Source organism: Pelecanus crispus, chromosome 1 (genome assembly GCF_030463565.1).
Source record: "Pelecanus crispus isolate bPelCri1 chromosome 1, bPelCri1.pri, whole genome shotgun sequence".
Taxonomy (NCBI): domain Eukaryota; kingdom Metazoa; phylum Chordata; class Aves; order Pelecaniformes; family Pelecanidae; genus Pelecanus; species Pelecanus crispus.
In genome coordinates, this window is record NC_134643.1 from 93,605,270 (window position 1) to 93,622,096 (window position 16,827).

The window sequence follows — 16,827 nt, forward strand, 5'->3', positions numbered from 1 at the left end:
CTTAAGATGCAGCAAGTACTCTTCCTTACTGACCTTTCTCAGAAAGGTATTTAAGTATAAGTAAAACTCATCTCTCTCCTTAACTATCCCAGTCTCTTCTGTTAAAGCCATTTAACAAAAGTTAAATGGCTTTAACTGCTCCTCTCCTGCTTTGAAGTGCCATTTATGAAGTGATAAAGTTGCACTGTGGTACGTTTCTGGGGAAAAAGAAATGTTACCCCAAATATTCTATAGCATATTCTATAGCATATTCTATATTCTGTCCATATAAATACTCTGTCTGCTTATTTAAGTTCCTCTGGAAATGGCTTTATCAGTAGATGGAGTCACTGCATTCATTAGGATAGCATGCAAAAGCAAAGTTCAGACTCTGAAACTTGACTGTGGTCTTGAGCTGCTGCTACCAGCTGTCTTCCCTGACCTCTGCTGGAGGGCCTGGAAGGCACAGCTGGAGATAAACTGCTGCCAGGAGTGCAACCTTCATCACTCCGACCTCACCAGCAGCTGCAGAAGCTGGAACACTTTTGCTACAGCTGTTCTCCAAACCACTCAGCTTTTATTGATCTCTGTTGTGTTTCTTTCCTTCTCCCCTGTCATCCCAGTCACCCCTCTAACAGCCTGTACAGTTTTAAACAATTCAGTTACTCCTTTGCAGGGAAACTAGCGGATACCCCTGATTGTTTGTGTTGTCTTTTCCAAAAGCTTTGCTGGTTCTACAGGTGGTTCCATTCCCCTCACTGTATTCAAAATTCAGGTATTTACAGGGTCCTTGTAATAGGTATTGTGGTAGTATTATGGTGTTGTGGTAGTTATGTAAAGTTGTGGTAACTTTTAGTTACAACAGTTTGCTTTTTTTGTTACTGAGATGATTATTTAAAGAAGCAGTTACAGTGCCAGGATCTAACAAGTGAGTGGTAAGTGAAGTCATTCACTTCACATGAAAAACTGGGATTGTTTGTTGGGTGTTTTTTTTTTTTTTCCCCCCCAGTGTGTACATCACCCTGTTTACCTGTGCTGGATATAATTTGCTGTTACAGTGCCCAGTCGCTCAATATTAGAAGGTTCACCTGTCATTCCTTATTCTTATTACCTTGACTAACCTCTAGAAAACTTTCACCTCACTCTAGTTCCTTTTTAAAAATATTGTTGAGGAGCATAGACCCCAGCACAAATCTTCTTTGAAAGAAAAACCTCCCACTAGTGTGAAAACTGATCTTTTATTCCATGCCCTGTGATTTCTGTCTTTTAATCAGCTCTCTATCCCTGTGAGGATACTACTCTCTGATCCTGCAGTAGCTTAGATTACTTAAGAGCTTTTGGACAGGCATCTTTTATTTGAGGGCCTTTTGAATATCTACCAACCAATCTGTGAACTGAGTGTTGTAATCTGTTTCTGGCAATATTACTTTTCTTCCCATAGGGGTTGTCCAAATCTCTTCAACCCATCTGGTCCAGATGCTTTGTATGGGACGTGATATTGTTGCTCACTGTTGCCTTACGTCCTTTTCTCTTGCCCCTAAAGAGGCATCAGTTAAACCAGATGATGGAAAAGTTACCCTATCCTTCTCTTTTTATCCTGCCTTCTTTCCTCCTCCCCAGTGCTTCAGTACTGTAAAAGCATTCAGTTTTACTACCATTTTGCCTAAAGGCTTTGTGGTAACACCATCTCAAGCTCTCTAGGCTGCTAAGTGAGTTGCCAGCTTTCTCTTTCACTCACTTGCACATATATGGCCCATAGCCCAAGAAACTCCTGCCCTTGGGGAAGGATGCACTGAGCTGTCAGCTGATCGCCTTTCTGTCAGCTGCTATATTACATCATACAGACTTAGAACTTTACTGTTCACTAAATTATTGAATCCAAACCTGCACTACAGCCAGGTACTATGCCTTCATTCCAAAACATGCATTCAAGTTGTTATTGGTTAAGACTAAAATAAAGCTGCAGAAACTCTTCTTTTTAACCTGTCACACTAACAGCAAATCATCTCATCTAGTCAGTATAAAGCTTTTGTAAATATTTGTGCAAAACCTGTTTGGTTTGGATTTTTTTTTAAGCTATCTTGCCATATAATTGCTAGTTTATATTCCCTACCAGAAACAGGCTACTGATGTTCAAAATTTCCTGTTATATATGATTTCACCAGTGGAGTTTTGTCTGTTGCTGGATTTTGCTACTGTATTTCAGGGATCTAACACTGTACTGGTAATTTGAAGATTTATGAGCTCAAACACTCCAGGGCACAATAAGGTGGCAAAAGGTAAACTCGGTTTTGCTGCTTTGGACAGGGGGTGCGTTTTTAGTGAAAAACTTCACTGAAAAACAGCACACTACCCTTTAAAGACAACAACAACAACAAAAAGTAGCTCAGTTTATATTCGAATAAATTGACAGAGCACAGGTATTTCAGAGTTCATTTGTCCTCCAGTTTGGTTGTGTCACATGAGAACTAAAAAAACAGGAAAATTGAAAAAGTACTTTTATATTATACTTTACATCTTGAAGTTGCTATTTACAGTAACTTTAAAATTTCTCTGTGAATACAGCTAGGGCCTTAAATTTCTTCACAGCTGGCAAATGGGTCTTCCACTTAATGTCAGCTGCAAGATTATGTTGGAAGCAGCAGCAATTCAAAATGAAAAGCTTTGGGGTTTTGAGTGGTGGTTCCCCCCCTCCCCAATCTAATTGCTACTATGACTCATTTCAGCAGCAGAAAAGTTCTTGGACACTGCTTCAAAAACTTGTCCCTGCTCTGTATTATATAATATTTTAGTAGGGTATATGGTCACAAGATGGTTTCTGGGGAAGAAAGCATCTCCATTTTCCATAGAGCTTAAACGTTACAGCTCTGCCTTTTTAGGTTGTATCAGAGAGAAGAGGCTTTGCAACTCCAGTCACCTACGTGTGAGCAGAGATACAAAGTACTTGTAAAATACATTTGAAAATTGTTCCAGAAAGTAACTGTTGCAGATCACCTGTGGAAGGAAACTATTGAGGCTGGAAACAGGAAGCTACCTTATTTATGACTAGTAATTGAATTAGAAGAGGTGTTAGCAGGAAATATGAACTTGGGTAGTGGGGAATTGTTAATGATTCTGAGTCCCTAATTTAGCAGAAGAAACCACACTTATGCTCTGATTTAATTCATGAGGAAGATGGGATGGAAGGGTTTTACTCCCTGGAACTAAATATAAGCCCAGTGTGTCCTAAAGCTTGTATTGAAATGACTGATTCTGTTGAAGAATCAATAATAACAAAGAACAGTCACAGAAGTTGGTTGGGCTCCTAATAAACAGCTGGCTGCTATTTATGATTTGGAAAATCTTTAGCCACCTGCCTTGTTGGTTTTTTGGTTTTTGGTTTGTTTTTTTTTTTTTTTTAATCTCAATTCCTTTCCAGAATTTTGATTGCAGGGGAAGCAGGGCACTATTTCAATGTGTAAATGTTGTTATCAATGAAGTCTATCCAGCTAAAACAGAGATGGGCTTCGTTTGGATGATTCTCAGCAGCTGAGCAGCAGAATTCAACGTTCAGCCTTTACCAACAGCCACTTCGAAGATTTTTCTTTTTAAATGCCATCTCAGTTGTGCCGCTATTCTGACAGAAAAATATTTTGCATCTGGGGGAAGAAAAAAAAAAAAAAAAATTCTATACACGGTTTTTACCTGCCGGCTCTGGAGTGCTGTTCCGTCACTGAGGTTTATTAAGCTGCCCCGAGCTGAGCCGGGGCCCAGCCGTTCCCCCTCAAGCCCCTCCACTGGCGGCGGGCGGGAGGCCCCGGCAGCCGCGGTGCTTCAAAGGGCTGCCGGGCGGGGCGGGCGGCAGCTCCGGCGTAGGAACCAGCGAGGGGGACCCCGAGGCGGGGACCGACGGGCGATGAGGCAGCTGGCGGGGAGGCGGAGCGGGCGGTTTCGAAGCGGCCGGGGAAGAGGCGGTTTAAACCGGCGCTGAGGTAACGGCGGCGCGACACGGAGCGTCAACGCGGCCGCTTCCCCTTTAAGAATTTCCCCCCGCCTCTCGCCCCTCTGTGCTCCGCTTCCCGCTCTTCTCATTGGTCGGCTGAGGTGCCGGTCTCTGGCAGTTCCTGTTTCGGCCACCTTAACTTGTTGACGGTTCGCACGCCAGTCTCAACCTCTCTGGCCTTCGATTGGGCCACCCCGCCAATGTTTGTGGTGGCGATTGGCCCGTGCCGGTTCCGCCCCGCCCGGTTGCGGCGAGCAACGCCTTCCCCGTCCCGGCCTTTCTCATTGGCCTCGAGGACTCAACCCCTGCGCTCGGATTGGCTGCTCTGGGCCGCGCGTGTGAGCAGCAGGCTCGGCTGCGCGGAAGGAGGGGGGGATTGGAGCAGAGGCAGCGGCAGCGCGCTGACACGGGGTGTCCGCTCGGAGGATGGTCCCCGCGGTGGGGCTGCCGCTGCTGAGCCCGCCCAGCCCCCCTGTGAGTGCCGGGCGCTGCCGCGGGGGTGGGCCCGCCGCCTGCGCTCAGAGCGGAGCCTGGTGAGCGGGAGGGGGGCAGGAGGAGGAGCGGGACGGGGAGCGGCCGCGGCGCGGCAGCGGTGCCGGGGCTGAGGGGGCGCGGGCCGGGGCTGCCGGTGGCCGCGGCCCGCCCTTCCCCCGCGGTGACCGTTGCCGTGAGGAGGCGGTTGGCAAAGGGCGCGCTTCACCCGCGCGCGCGCGCGCGCGCGGGGCTTCGGCCCTGTCGCCGTGGCGACGGCGGGGCCGCGGGCCCTCCCCCCCGCCCCCCAGCCCCGGGAGCCTCCTCGGGCCTCCGGGCCCCCGCCGGTCGGGGCGCTGCGGGTGAGGGCGGGGCGCCGGGCTGGGCCGGGGTCCGCTGCCCGCCCTTCTCGCCCCGCGACGCCGGTGGCGGCACCGCCGTGGGGGCGGCCGGCGCCCCTTTGTCTGCCAGCGCCGCTCGGTGTGCCCAGGTGCGCCCGGCCCGGCCCGGCCTGGTCTGGCCTGGGCTGGGCTGCCCGCGGGGGCTTCGGACACGGCTTGGGTAGGGGCTGCGGAGCCGGAACAGGCCGGGGCAGTGCAGCCCCCCGCGGGGACGCGGCTGGAGAGCGCGGGCGGTGCTTTGTGGGGTGGCTGCTTGCTGCCCCTCGGGTGCTCCTGCCGGCACCGCGGTGGTGCTGGGGTGGTGGCGGCCGGGTTTTGCTCCGGAGAAGTTTTGTTGCTTCGGTTGTAAGGGTTGGCCACCTCCCGGCCCCGCGTGGATAAGGTCTCGAAGTGCTGGTGCGTGTAATCGGGGAAGGTGTGAAGATGAGGGCACCTGAGGTTTAGAGATCGGGGTGTTTTTATCATTTTGAAATCTTGATGATCTGAATCCCTGTTCAGAAAATTAGCTTTGGAAAGAGCAAAACGTGGGCACTGCTTCATGACCATAATGCCTTTTCAGTGTAGTCCAGGAGAATGTGCTGTGCATCACCTCTGTGTGCCCTTTTCTGTGACACCTCAACCTGGAAGTTAGTCAGCTTCAGAGTACAGCATAAAAGTCCAGCTTTTTTATTTTGAATTTGGTCCCTGGAAACTAACTTTTCCTGTCGGGTGTGTTTTCAGCTTGGTCTCCTAAGGAAAGAACGCTTATGGATGTGCTCTGTCTATTCCTTCTCCTCCTAGTAATTTCAGCTCTCTGGCCAATTTCAGACAACTTTGCCAGTGACAGAGGTCTTAAAGAGATTGAAGTCTTTAGTTTCATGGAAATCAACATCTGACAAATGCAGAAGATGGCAATTATTGCTCACACTAAGGGCAGGGTACCTGGAATTCAGCTCCTTGTGACAGACAGCAGAGGTGAACTGAGTCCATCAGCATACATGTGGCTGAACACAGCTGTAGCACACAATGCCATTTGTCCAGGGAAGTTTGTAGGGAAAAGGTGACATTAAGGCAAAGAAGAAGGGAATAGCGATGTGTTGAGTGACTGGCCATAAGTACATAGAAAATCCACACGTCTTTATTTTTACTCTTCACATAATAGCTTGGCCTTCTATTAGACTCCACCCAGACATATGGTTATTAAATGCTTTTAGCAAAGATAACTTAATGGTTGCACAGTTAAGCATTCAGAAGTCAGGTAATGCTTTTAGCTTTTTTTAGCTTTGCTTTTTCATATACAATGCATTGGGACAATGTTATTTATGTAATTACGTTATATAGCGCTTTAACAAACTGCAGAGTATTGTTTGTCGCTCATGAATTGTGTGCAGTAATCAGACAAATAGGAAGGAAGAAACTTCCTATGGTGAAATGGTTATTATTGTAAGGATTTAGAATTTTTAATTTTGACTTTCAGTTAGTGCCACAGTAATAATTCATAGGTACATTTTGGGGTGAAATAGATTTGACAACTGAGAAAATGTTTGTCACTCAGTTGGAAATAAGCTTAGAAAACTCTCATATGAGCATGATTTTGAGATGCATGTATTCAAAATAACATATTAGCTATGTGAAGGAGTATGAGAACAGTTGCAAACTTTGAAATGTTTGGATATTACTTATTCCCTTAGAGACTTACTTATTCCCATAGTTTATAGATATATGGGAAGATTTCAGCAGAGTAGATGAAAAAATGGTGGTGGATCCTGGAGGACTCGGACAGCTGCAGGGAGATGGTTAGGATGTAAGTGCTTGATAGCGGCTTTGCTGCTTTGATTCCTGGTTTTCCAAGTAGTGTTCCCAGGAGCTGACCAGGGACAGACCGATGTGACTGTCACTCAGGTGGCGCTGTGATGTGTGCCTGGCATGTGCCTGCTGTGTGCATCACGGACGCTTTCCTTTGGTAGCTGAAGTTTCGTTGTAGTCTGAAATTCCAAAGAGGTCTTATGAGCAAGAAGGCAAAAATTTGGTGAACGTGTTCTGCTGACACCACTGGCTGAGCTACTCCAGCTGCTTTTCACCTTGTCTCTTCTTAGGTGAATGTAGGGGATGCTTCTGACTTTTTTAGAGGGAGGAATTCAAGAGCTACTTTTATGTGGGTTGTTTTGGTGGTGGTGGTGGGTTTTTTCCCCCCTGTATGCTGAAATCCTAAGAATACCTCCAGCTTCCAGATGTTGAAGTATAACGAATTAGGCCACAAAGAGATTTGGAATAGTGCATTCCAAATATTCAAGCATGCTTTTAATTTGCAAAATGCATTGGCATAAGGTGTGCGACATTGTAACTAATCATATCCAGCTTGGCTGTGAATTAATACAATGTATGTGTTTGAAGTTGGATACTGTACAGGGTAGAAGGAATAAATAAATATATAAGGAAGTCAAGGGTTGGGACATGCTGGATTTGACAAGAACCATTCTGTTTAACTTCTGTACAATAGCGCTTGTGTTTTTGTAATAAGTGTTTGGATCCAAGGTGGTCTTAAAAATAACTTTGTAAATGATGCATGGCTGGGGGGAAGGTATAAGTAGTGTAGCATTTGACATGAAGGGATTCTAAATGAATCATAGTTGTTTGCATCGTAAGAAATTGTAAAAAATACCATGAAGTCTATGCCACTTTGAAGGATAGTGAGTAAGTATCACAGCACAGTGTTTCAGCTGAGACAGTTTTCAGTTAAATAACAATATTGAACATTGTCCCTGATCATCAAAACGCCAGCGGACATGTGTGCCTAGCTGTGTGTACAAGCCAGGTGTTTAAATGAAAATGGATATGTAGAACATGTGCGTGGATAGCATCTGACAGCTTTAATGTTCCTAATCATTTTGTAATGGGTCTAGTTATAATTCTCAGACTTCTGAAGAAGTGTTGTACTTGTCTCCAGCCTGAAGGACTGCTCATCCTTAGTATTGCCAGTCACTTTATAACTTAGTTCTTGTGCTACCATTCTTCATCTCTGTCATGTTTGTGACTCCTTTATTCAAGTTAAGTTCCTCATGAACATATTTTCCTATTCTGAAGGATATCAATCATGATGTGAGTTGCATGTGTGCGTTCTGGAAAGTCGAGTGAAAACATCTCAGGTTGAATGGTTGAGCAGTAGGGCTTCCTTTGTTTCAGATTGCGGTAAAACATGTAGAGGTCACAAGTCCCTGATTAAGAAACGTTGTACAGTGCCCAGTTTATATAAGGCTAACCTAACTTGCTGGTTAAAATACAGTTCCAGCTTTTATATGTGTCCAAAGTGTACTTTGGTTTGACCTTACAAGAGTAGCACTGTTGTCATGCTCTGAGTAAGCATGACACTGATTCTGCTGTATGCACAGGATTGACAAATTGTGTGTAAACTAAATTTGTTTCCTGTATGAAAAGTTATGGCATTGGTCTTCTAAGGTGAATGAGTTACTTTTGCAACCATGATAAATGATAGCAATCTTTTACATCAGCCACACTGTGTGCCATTGTGATTCAGATAAGAAGAAAGTAGCAGACTGTTAAAAATGTTTCATGCTTCCTGTTAACAAGTGACTTTCTAACCCAGTTACCTGAACTTCTGTCAGGTTAATTCACTGAGATGAAGACCATGAAATGACATCAGTGCCATCTAAAAGCACATCTCAGTCATGCCGGTACTCTGATACCAAAATGAGTTCTTTGTGGTCCATCTCTAGTGAGGCTGGAATAATTGGAGTATGGATCTATTAACTTTTAGGTCTAAATGCAGGTTTCTCAGATGTTGTGATCTGGAATTCATTGGTGTGGTGGGCAGTGCCATGAGAATACTATTGAAAACATTGTTCTTTAGGCTGCTGATGCTATTAAAAGCAGTGTGAAGGTACTATGGGAAGAGGAGAGCTTACCTTTAAAGAGTTTTGTTTCTTCTTCAAGTAACTGAAGTTTAAACTGAAAATACTGTTGTCCATTTGGGGTGTCTGCCTGCATCTGTAGTCTGTAATGAGTGGTTGGCTTAAGGGACACTTAATTCATGCCAGCCTTCAACCTGTGAAGTTGGACTCTGCTTTGCTTTCATGCATCAATGAAGTTGTTAGCTAGAAATTGAACACAAATCTTGGATGGGCTGGAAATTGCTAATTCTGGATCCAGTCCTATTTAACATCTTCATTAATGAACTGGATGATGGGACAGAGTGGGCCGGCAGCAAGTTTGCTGATGACACCAAACTGGGAGGAGTGGCTGATATGCTAGATGGTTGCGCTGCCATGCAGAGGGTCTTTGACAAGCTGGAGAAATGGGCTGACAGGGACCTCATGGAGTTCAACAAGGGTGAAGTCCTCCACCTGGGAAAGAGCAACTCAATGCACCATATATGCTGGAGGCCACCCAGCTGAAAAGCAGCTTTGCAGTGTCCAGGTTTAACCCCAGCCAGGCACTAGGCACCACACAGCTGCTCGCTCACTCCTGCCACCCCTGGTGGGGTGGGGGAGAGAATTGGAAGAGTAGGAGTGAGAAAACTCACAGGTTGAGATAATAATTTAATAAGTAAAGCAGAAGCCGCACGTGAAAGCAAAGCAAAACAAGGAATTCATTCACTGCTTCCCTTTGGCATGCAGGTGTTCAGCCATCTCCAGGAAAGCAGGGCTCCATCACACATAACGATTACTTGGGAAGACAAATACCATCATTCCGAATGTCCCCCCGCGTCCTTCTTCTTCCCCCAGCTTTATACGCTGAGCATGGCATCGTACGGTATGGAATATCCCTTTGGTCAGTTGGGGTCAGCTGTCCCATCTGCCCCCGCTCCCAGCTTCTTGTGCACCCCCAGCCTGCTTGCTGGTGGGGTGGGGTGAGAGGCGGAAAAGGCCTTGACTCTGTGTAAGCACTGCTCAGCAATAAGGAAAACACCCCTGTGTTATCAACACTGTTTTCAGCACAAATCCAAAACACAGCCCCATACGAGCTACCATGAAGGAAATTAACTCTATCCCAGTCAAAAACAACACAGCAGAAAAGGACCCGAGGGTCCTGGTGGACACCAAGTTGAACATGAACCAACAACGTGCCCTTGTGGCAAAGGTGGTGAATGGTATCCTGGCTGCATTAGACAAAAAATTGCCAGCAGGTCAAAGAAGGTGTTCCTTCTGCTGTACTCAGTGCTGGTGAAGCCACACCTGGAGTCCTGTGGCAAATTCTGGGTTCCCCAGTACAAGAGAGACATGGACATACTGTGGAGAGTCCAATGAAGGGCCACAAAGATGATTAAGGTACTGGAGCATCTCTCATCTTAGGAGAGGCTGAGGGAGCTGGGACTGTTCAGCCTGGACAAGAGAAGGCTCAGGGGGATCTCATCAACGTGTATCAACACCTGAAGGGAGGGTGCAAAGAGGATTGAGCCAGGCTCTTTTCGGTGGTGCCCAGTGACAGGACCAGAGGCAATGGGCAGAAACTGAAATGCAGGAGGCTCCATCTGAACATCAGAAAACTCTTTCTTACTGTGAGGGTCACCGAGCACTGGAGCAGGTTGCGCAGGGAGGTTGTGGAGTCTCCGTCCTTGGAGATAATCAAAATCTGTCTGGACATGGTCTTGGGCAACTGGCTCTAGGTGGCCTGGCTTGAGCAGGGGGAGGTTGGACCAGAAGACCTCCAGAGGTTCTGTGATTCTGTAATACCCTAACTGTCTTCAGAACCTAAGAAACTCTCAGAAGAGTACATAAAACTAAAAAAGTCAATATTTATAGTGCTATAGTCACATCTTGCCTACATGACCATTGGCCTGTCATCGCTATCTTTAGTTACAACTGCAGCTGTTACCATTTGTATCCAAACTACAAAAAAAAAGTGATAATTTCTATTTGGTATAGCATTTGTCTGTGTTCAGTCAGCATGCATGTGCTCTGCGCTTCTTAGTTGCAGTTTCCTTGCTCTGCAGTATTAGCTGGGAGCTGCAGCTCTGCCTTTGAGCCTCTAACAAATGGTGCCCATAACACTTGTACACCCTTTCTTCTGTCTTGCTCTCCATGGCTCAAGTTCAAAACTTCTGTTGGAGGTAGCTGTTGGGTACTTAGCTGGTGTCTGTGTTCATTTAAATGAAAGGGCTTTTGGGGACTTTTTTGTTTGTCTCTGACTGAAAGTGATGCTCAGTCTCATCAGCTGATGATTTGGGTTATTAAGCGTTGCCTTTACCTGAAGCAGTGGTTGTCTGTCAAGGTCATGTTTTATACTTGCTGTGGTTGGCAAGTTATAGAGAGTCCCACCTGTAAATTGGCTCAAGAGGCTTTACAATCCATCTTACTCGCTTTGTCTGTGATTTTTCTGTTTTATTCTGGACAGGGATGGGAAGACCCTGTGTTTCTTAGCGTGGAAAAATTAACTGTTTGAGCTACTCCTTGCTAAGGAACAGAATGGAGATCTCCCACTTCTAGTTTCACTTTAAGGTATCCTTGCCAAGTCAGTCTCAGGTGGCGATAGAGAGGTGATTTCAGACAGTTATAGAAAAAGAAGAGGGAGGTAAGGAATTTTAATTTTATGGAATGATTTTCTAATGAAATAAAACTTTATTTTATATATATATATATTTTTTTTATATATATAACCAGGATCGTGGTATCAGTCTGTCCCTTCCCTTTATCCATTCCTTTCAGAGCTCTGCAAAGTAGTAACTTGGAAATCTGGTTTTAGTTTCTGCTCCATTGTCAATGCTAAATTTCTACAGTAGTCTTGTTTGCTTTTTCTGGTGCTTTCACAACTACTTATTTACCCCTGGATAGCTCACGTACAGCAATTCTCCGAAGCTAAATAAGTAGTTCCTAAAGTGTGGAATTAATGAATTCGGGTTTCCTATAGATTTGCACCTAGTGGTTCCATTTTCTGGTGTCTAACATACATTGATCTTGCTTTTAAATTTTCTCTTTGAAAGTGTTAAGAAAGTGTGCCTGCTTTCCCTGGTCACCTGGGCTCAGATATCTTTAGCTTGGACCTCTCTGTTAAAACTAACTGAAATAGTTCGCAGCTTTATCCCTGCCAGTGTTATTCAAAACTGTCAAACATCCAGATCACAAGGATGAGGCCTTTATTCCTGGAACTGAAGCAATTGTCCAGTAGACCCACTTTATATAGAAAAAAATCCAAAGAGCAAAGGCGCAAAACAGCATTGAGGTTGTGAAGTAGAATGAGCCCTCTTCCATCCACTGCAACCTTTTGTGAGGAGCCTGGAATGAAATGTACTTTGCAAAGTTGTGGGGGTTGGGTTTGGTTTGGTTTTGTTGGGTTTGGGGGCAGAGTGTGTGTGTGTTTGTTTTTTTTTTAAGCTCGTTACAGCTGGTAATAGTGAAAGCACCACTTCTGGAATAATGTGCTGGCCTTTTCTGAAGGATGTGGCAATACACTGTCTGGAAGTGCTTTCATACAGTTGCCAGTTTCCACGATTCTGAAAGTTAAAGGGAAGTTTCATTAACTAATTCTTGTAAAGTCAATGTACGTAGAAATTATGGGTCTTAACAGTGGAGTTGGGGAGTTAAGTTTGATCAGCTTATACCTTAAAACTGAAATACTGTTTTATGGTGCCTTCTACCTTGGCCATTTTTGCCTCTAGCCCCATTAAGATTCACAGGAAAATCCTTTACTCTGGAAGGTCAGTGTTTGTAACCAAATCTCAGGATGGATCTCTTCTGCATGTTGTAAAGGGGCTTTGTAGTGAAGACCCACACAATATTGCTTCCTGTATCACGAACCCTTAACAAGTCGTTAGTTTGTGTCAGGTTTCTCAAAACCTGAGTCTATAAAATAATCAAGAACTTGACTGTGTAATCCTTTGTACTTAATGACTTACATCTGAAAAGATGAATGTAAAAAATTGACACGCAAACTCTCTGGATGCCCTGCATTTTTTGGTTCTAGGATATTTTGCACTGCTTGTTAGTTAGGGTCCTCAGGAGAGAGCAGCAAGTCAGTTTAGCATGTGTCTGTGTGTCTGGCGTAGCTATCGGAGAATCACTTGATACCTCCTCAAGACCTTATGCAGTTTTATGAACAGATGATGTGAGGATCCTTTGTAGTTGCAAAACATAAAAGAGCTCAGGTTAAAACCAAAATGAAGCAAAGAATAGTATTCTGGCTATATCATTGTGGGCAAAATGAAAGTTTTTGTTTTGATTATAAATTGGTTATCAAGCCCTCTGACAAAGTACTGTTCTTTGAATAGAGATTTCATTTGGAGATAAGGTCACGTCAGAAAGCAGAATTAGACTGGCTCTCACTGAAGCTGTAGCTTCTACATTTGTCCAGTCGGTCTTTGGTGTTGCAAATACAGCTTTCATATGTGCATGGCTTCCTCAGTTATAAATATCATCCTGGTCCCCGTATTCAGAGATCGTGATGACATACATATTACAGCTTTTTTCAGGAAAAAGAAATTATTTGTTCTTTAGGCAATGTGCTGACAGCAAGGTTTGGCTCACCAACAGATGCTCTTGCACCGTAGTGGGAGCACATTCAGCCTCAGCTGTGCTACAGGCAATCTTTGTCATCTAATACAGGTAACCTGACCCACATAGAGATGGTGAAGAATAAACATGAGAGGTAGATCTTTAGGTGATTAATAGGGAAGTTTCTTTTTTTTCTGAAATTACTTACGCAGATCTGGTCAGGATTTCTCAGAATGACCCTACAATTACGCTGTCCTGAAACTGCATGTTAGTAAATGGTCACAAGCAATTATGTCTTTAATATTAGGAAAATTATAAATTAAAACAAAAATTAATGTAGATAGGAGGGAATGTCACTTGAGTGATAACCCTGCTTCTTCCTCCAATGCTGTTAACAAAAAAAAGAAAGAGGAAGTTTTCTTTCTAGTTCTCTTGCATCTTCTTACATAATAGTGTTACTGAAACTTTATTGCTTTAAGTCAGCAGGAGGAAAAATACCAATGCATTTGAGTTTAGATAGTACAAACAAGAGGTAAAGAAAAAAATTCTAAAAGCAGTGAAGTTTTTTCCATCTGTTGTTGTTTGCAGACGTGTTAAAAAAAAAAAAAAGAAGTGGCTTGTGTAACAAGTTTTAGCTTATTGGCATTGGTTCTCTTTTCTTAACTTTTGCAGAAGCTCTGGGAACAGTCTGGTTGCCATAGGAAACTGTCAGCTGGTTTGCATCGGGAATGTGTATTCTGTGAAAAGTCGAGATAGCTCTCTTCTGCCCTCTAATCCCTCGTACATCTTCCTCAGCAAAAGGTGGTGCATGTTGTGACCAGTCTGACGCCAGGTGGTCAGCCAGCGCATACGTGCTATGGAGCTGGTCACAGACCCGAGCGGTATCCAGTTGCTTACCTGCAGCCTCAACACTGACTTCATTCCTCCTTCTCTGCTCAATCTCAGGTTTTTATAAACATTTGGGAACTTCATATCTTTGAGAGGTTTCATTTAGGTTGGTCGGTGGGCCCAGCTGTTGTTGTGAGTGGGTGGATGAAGAGACACGGTGCAGTAACAAGAGAACCTTGGTTTTCTTCAGAAACCAAGCTGAAAGATATCAAAGGGATTTTTACTCTTACCAGGGAGAGCAGTCCTTTTCAATTTCCTGTACAGTAGTCTTAACAGGTTATTTTTATAGGCAAAAGTAGTTGGTATACGTAGGTAAAAATCACAAAGGTAAGCTTTTGAGTTTCATTTCCTGCGATCATTTTATTAGGTAAATGCAAAATTAGAATAGAAGTGTTTCAAGGGGGAATAAAGAAAGGGCAGTAAATCGTGTCTTTTTACCTCGATGGCACCTTGCTTGTGATTAAAAGCTTGGCTTAAATCCCTGGTTGAAGCTAGCCTTGTTTTAAAACATGCATGGAAGATTGGAAAAGAGAACTCCAGCAGTCACTTGAATGATGAGGACACTGTCTTGCAGGAAAAAAAAATAGCATCTGAGTAGTTATTAGCTATGCCTTGGAATTGATCTTAGCTGTAAGTCATGGCTAACTACATGAGGTGTACCAAACTAGTAAGAACTGTGAGATTGTAGCAACATAACAGCATAAGCTTGCTGAAGTATTTTAAGAGGAATAAAGATTTGGACTGCTGGTAGTTTTATAGCAGTCTATAAAATAATCTAAACTAACTTTTTGCTAAAAAGCTAAATCTGCTGAGTACATATGTTTTGAAGAAAAGATTTCATCAAATAAGCTGCTGAATAACACCTGCAAAGATGGATGGTAGACAAGAAGACACTTCAAAATAATTTGGTTTTGAGTTTTCTACCCTGCTTTTTCGAAACTATAGAGGAGATTAAATTACGTTAAGCTTAAATCTCCAGAACACAAAATATCTTTTCATTTCTGGGGATGGCATTGCATTTAAATTAAAATCGGTATTTCAGGTTGACATTGTAAGAGCTATAAACTACATAAAGCTTGAGGGAACCTTGGTACTAAATGTGTATAAATGTTGCATTGCTTCTCCTTCATCTGGCTCAGGGATTTGGAATTTGCTACATTCTTTCTGCAGAAGACATTCAGCTGAGTCAGGTGAGCGTATTTCAAGAGTGAACTTAAAATACATTTGCCCCTGAGCTTATAAAGCAGATACATGTCTTCTGCTTTAGAGAATCAGTGAAGGAATCTCCCCGTGAAGAAGTATTACTTGACATGGAAGAAGTAAAGGCAGTTTTTTGGGGGGGTTTTGTTGTTTGTTTGGTTTTTTTAATTTGCAGAACCCATATTTTCAGCAGCTCTAAAGAATATCACCTCCCTGCTGTTGCCAGTTCTAACTGTTTTGAAGTGTATCAAGAAAAATGCAAAGGTTTTTGTCCCTACAAAATAAGAATAGGAAAAAACCAACTTCAGTTCATCATATTTCTTGGGTACAATCTATCAGTAGAAACCCCAGAGCTGTATACAAGCGCTGTTTAACAAACTTAACCACCTCTTCTCAGTTAGAAAATCAGAACTTGAAATAAACTAACTGGTTAATTATATAATGTGTACAACCTTGTTTTTTCCTATCAGTCCCACAAAACTGCTATGAAACTTTTGGGGAAACATTGGTTGAATGGTAAACTTTGATAACTTGACTTAAAGTAATTCCACAGTAAAGTGAAGTTAGAATAATATTCATTGCATTCCTATGCCCTGTCTTCTATATGAAATGGGCTGTAGATCCCAGTAGAACTGAAGCATATCAAATACAAACTTAAAGTTGTTTACATTTGTAAGGCTTATGCACTCAGTGTGGTAGCATCTCATCTGGCTTGAAATGTGCAGGGAACGGCATCACTTGGAAGACGCTTATTGACATAATTTCAAAAAAAAAGGGCAGGGGACAAAGAATGAAATGGGGAGTCTTTGACACATTATAGTAAAGACTTTCCATTTTCTCAGGATCAAAAAATGGTTAGAAGCTGTATTAATAAATTTCAGCACAAACTTCCACTAAGGCCTTGCTTATCTTCCCAAATACTATATGGAATGTATTGCTGAATCATTTTAGGCATCTGCTGAGGAGGAAGAAATAAGGCAATTGGAAAATTGCGTAGATCATGACTTTGGGAGACAGGGATGCTGCTGTTAGGAATAAGAATTTTGCTGAGGGGACATGGACCCTGGGCAGCAAACTTGAATATAGGAGTATGGAGAGCCTGTGTTAGTAGGGAGAAGTGGGTGCTCTGACTTGGGGCAGAGAAAGGTGGGGTTGTGGATGTGTTCTGGACTGTGTGCAGGAAAAAGCAGGTGGAGCTGTGTCTGTTCTGGGGGAGGGTATTTGTGGGTGGGTGCTTTTTTTTACACCCTTTACATTCACACAGTTGTGCTTTACCTGTAGCCTTGCATGGTGGCTGGCCATCTAAATTCACATTAATGCTTTTGGTTCTGAAGTTGTATAAATTCGCAAGATTAAAAAAATATGGTTGCTGGTGAATAGTCTTTCAAAAATGCTAAGTTCACCAAAACTAAGACCTCTTTCATCTTTTTGTTCTGATTTCCAGCATACTTGCCATGGCCTAGTAATGCCCAATAACAGATAG

At 43.5% G+C, this 16,827-nt stretch overlaps 1 protein-coding gene across 3 annotated transcripts in view; it reads left to right on the forward strand.

The window, feature by feature from the left end:
* The first annotated feature begins 4,470 nt into the window (after positions 1–4,470).
* The window catches only part of USF3 (upstream transcription factor family member 3), a 36,408-nt gene continuing 24,051 nt past the window's right edge, over positions 4,471–16,827 (forward strand). For all 3 annotated transcript variants that reach the window (XR_012830958.1, XR_012830959.1, XM_075708230.1), the window contains exon 1: positions 4,471–4,494. The gene's annotated coding sequence lies outside the window, so the exon portion shown is untranslated. The remainder of the gene's footprint in view (positions 4,495–16,827) is intronic.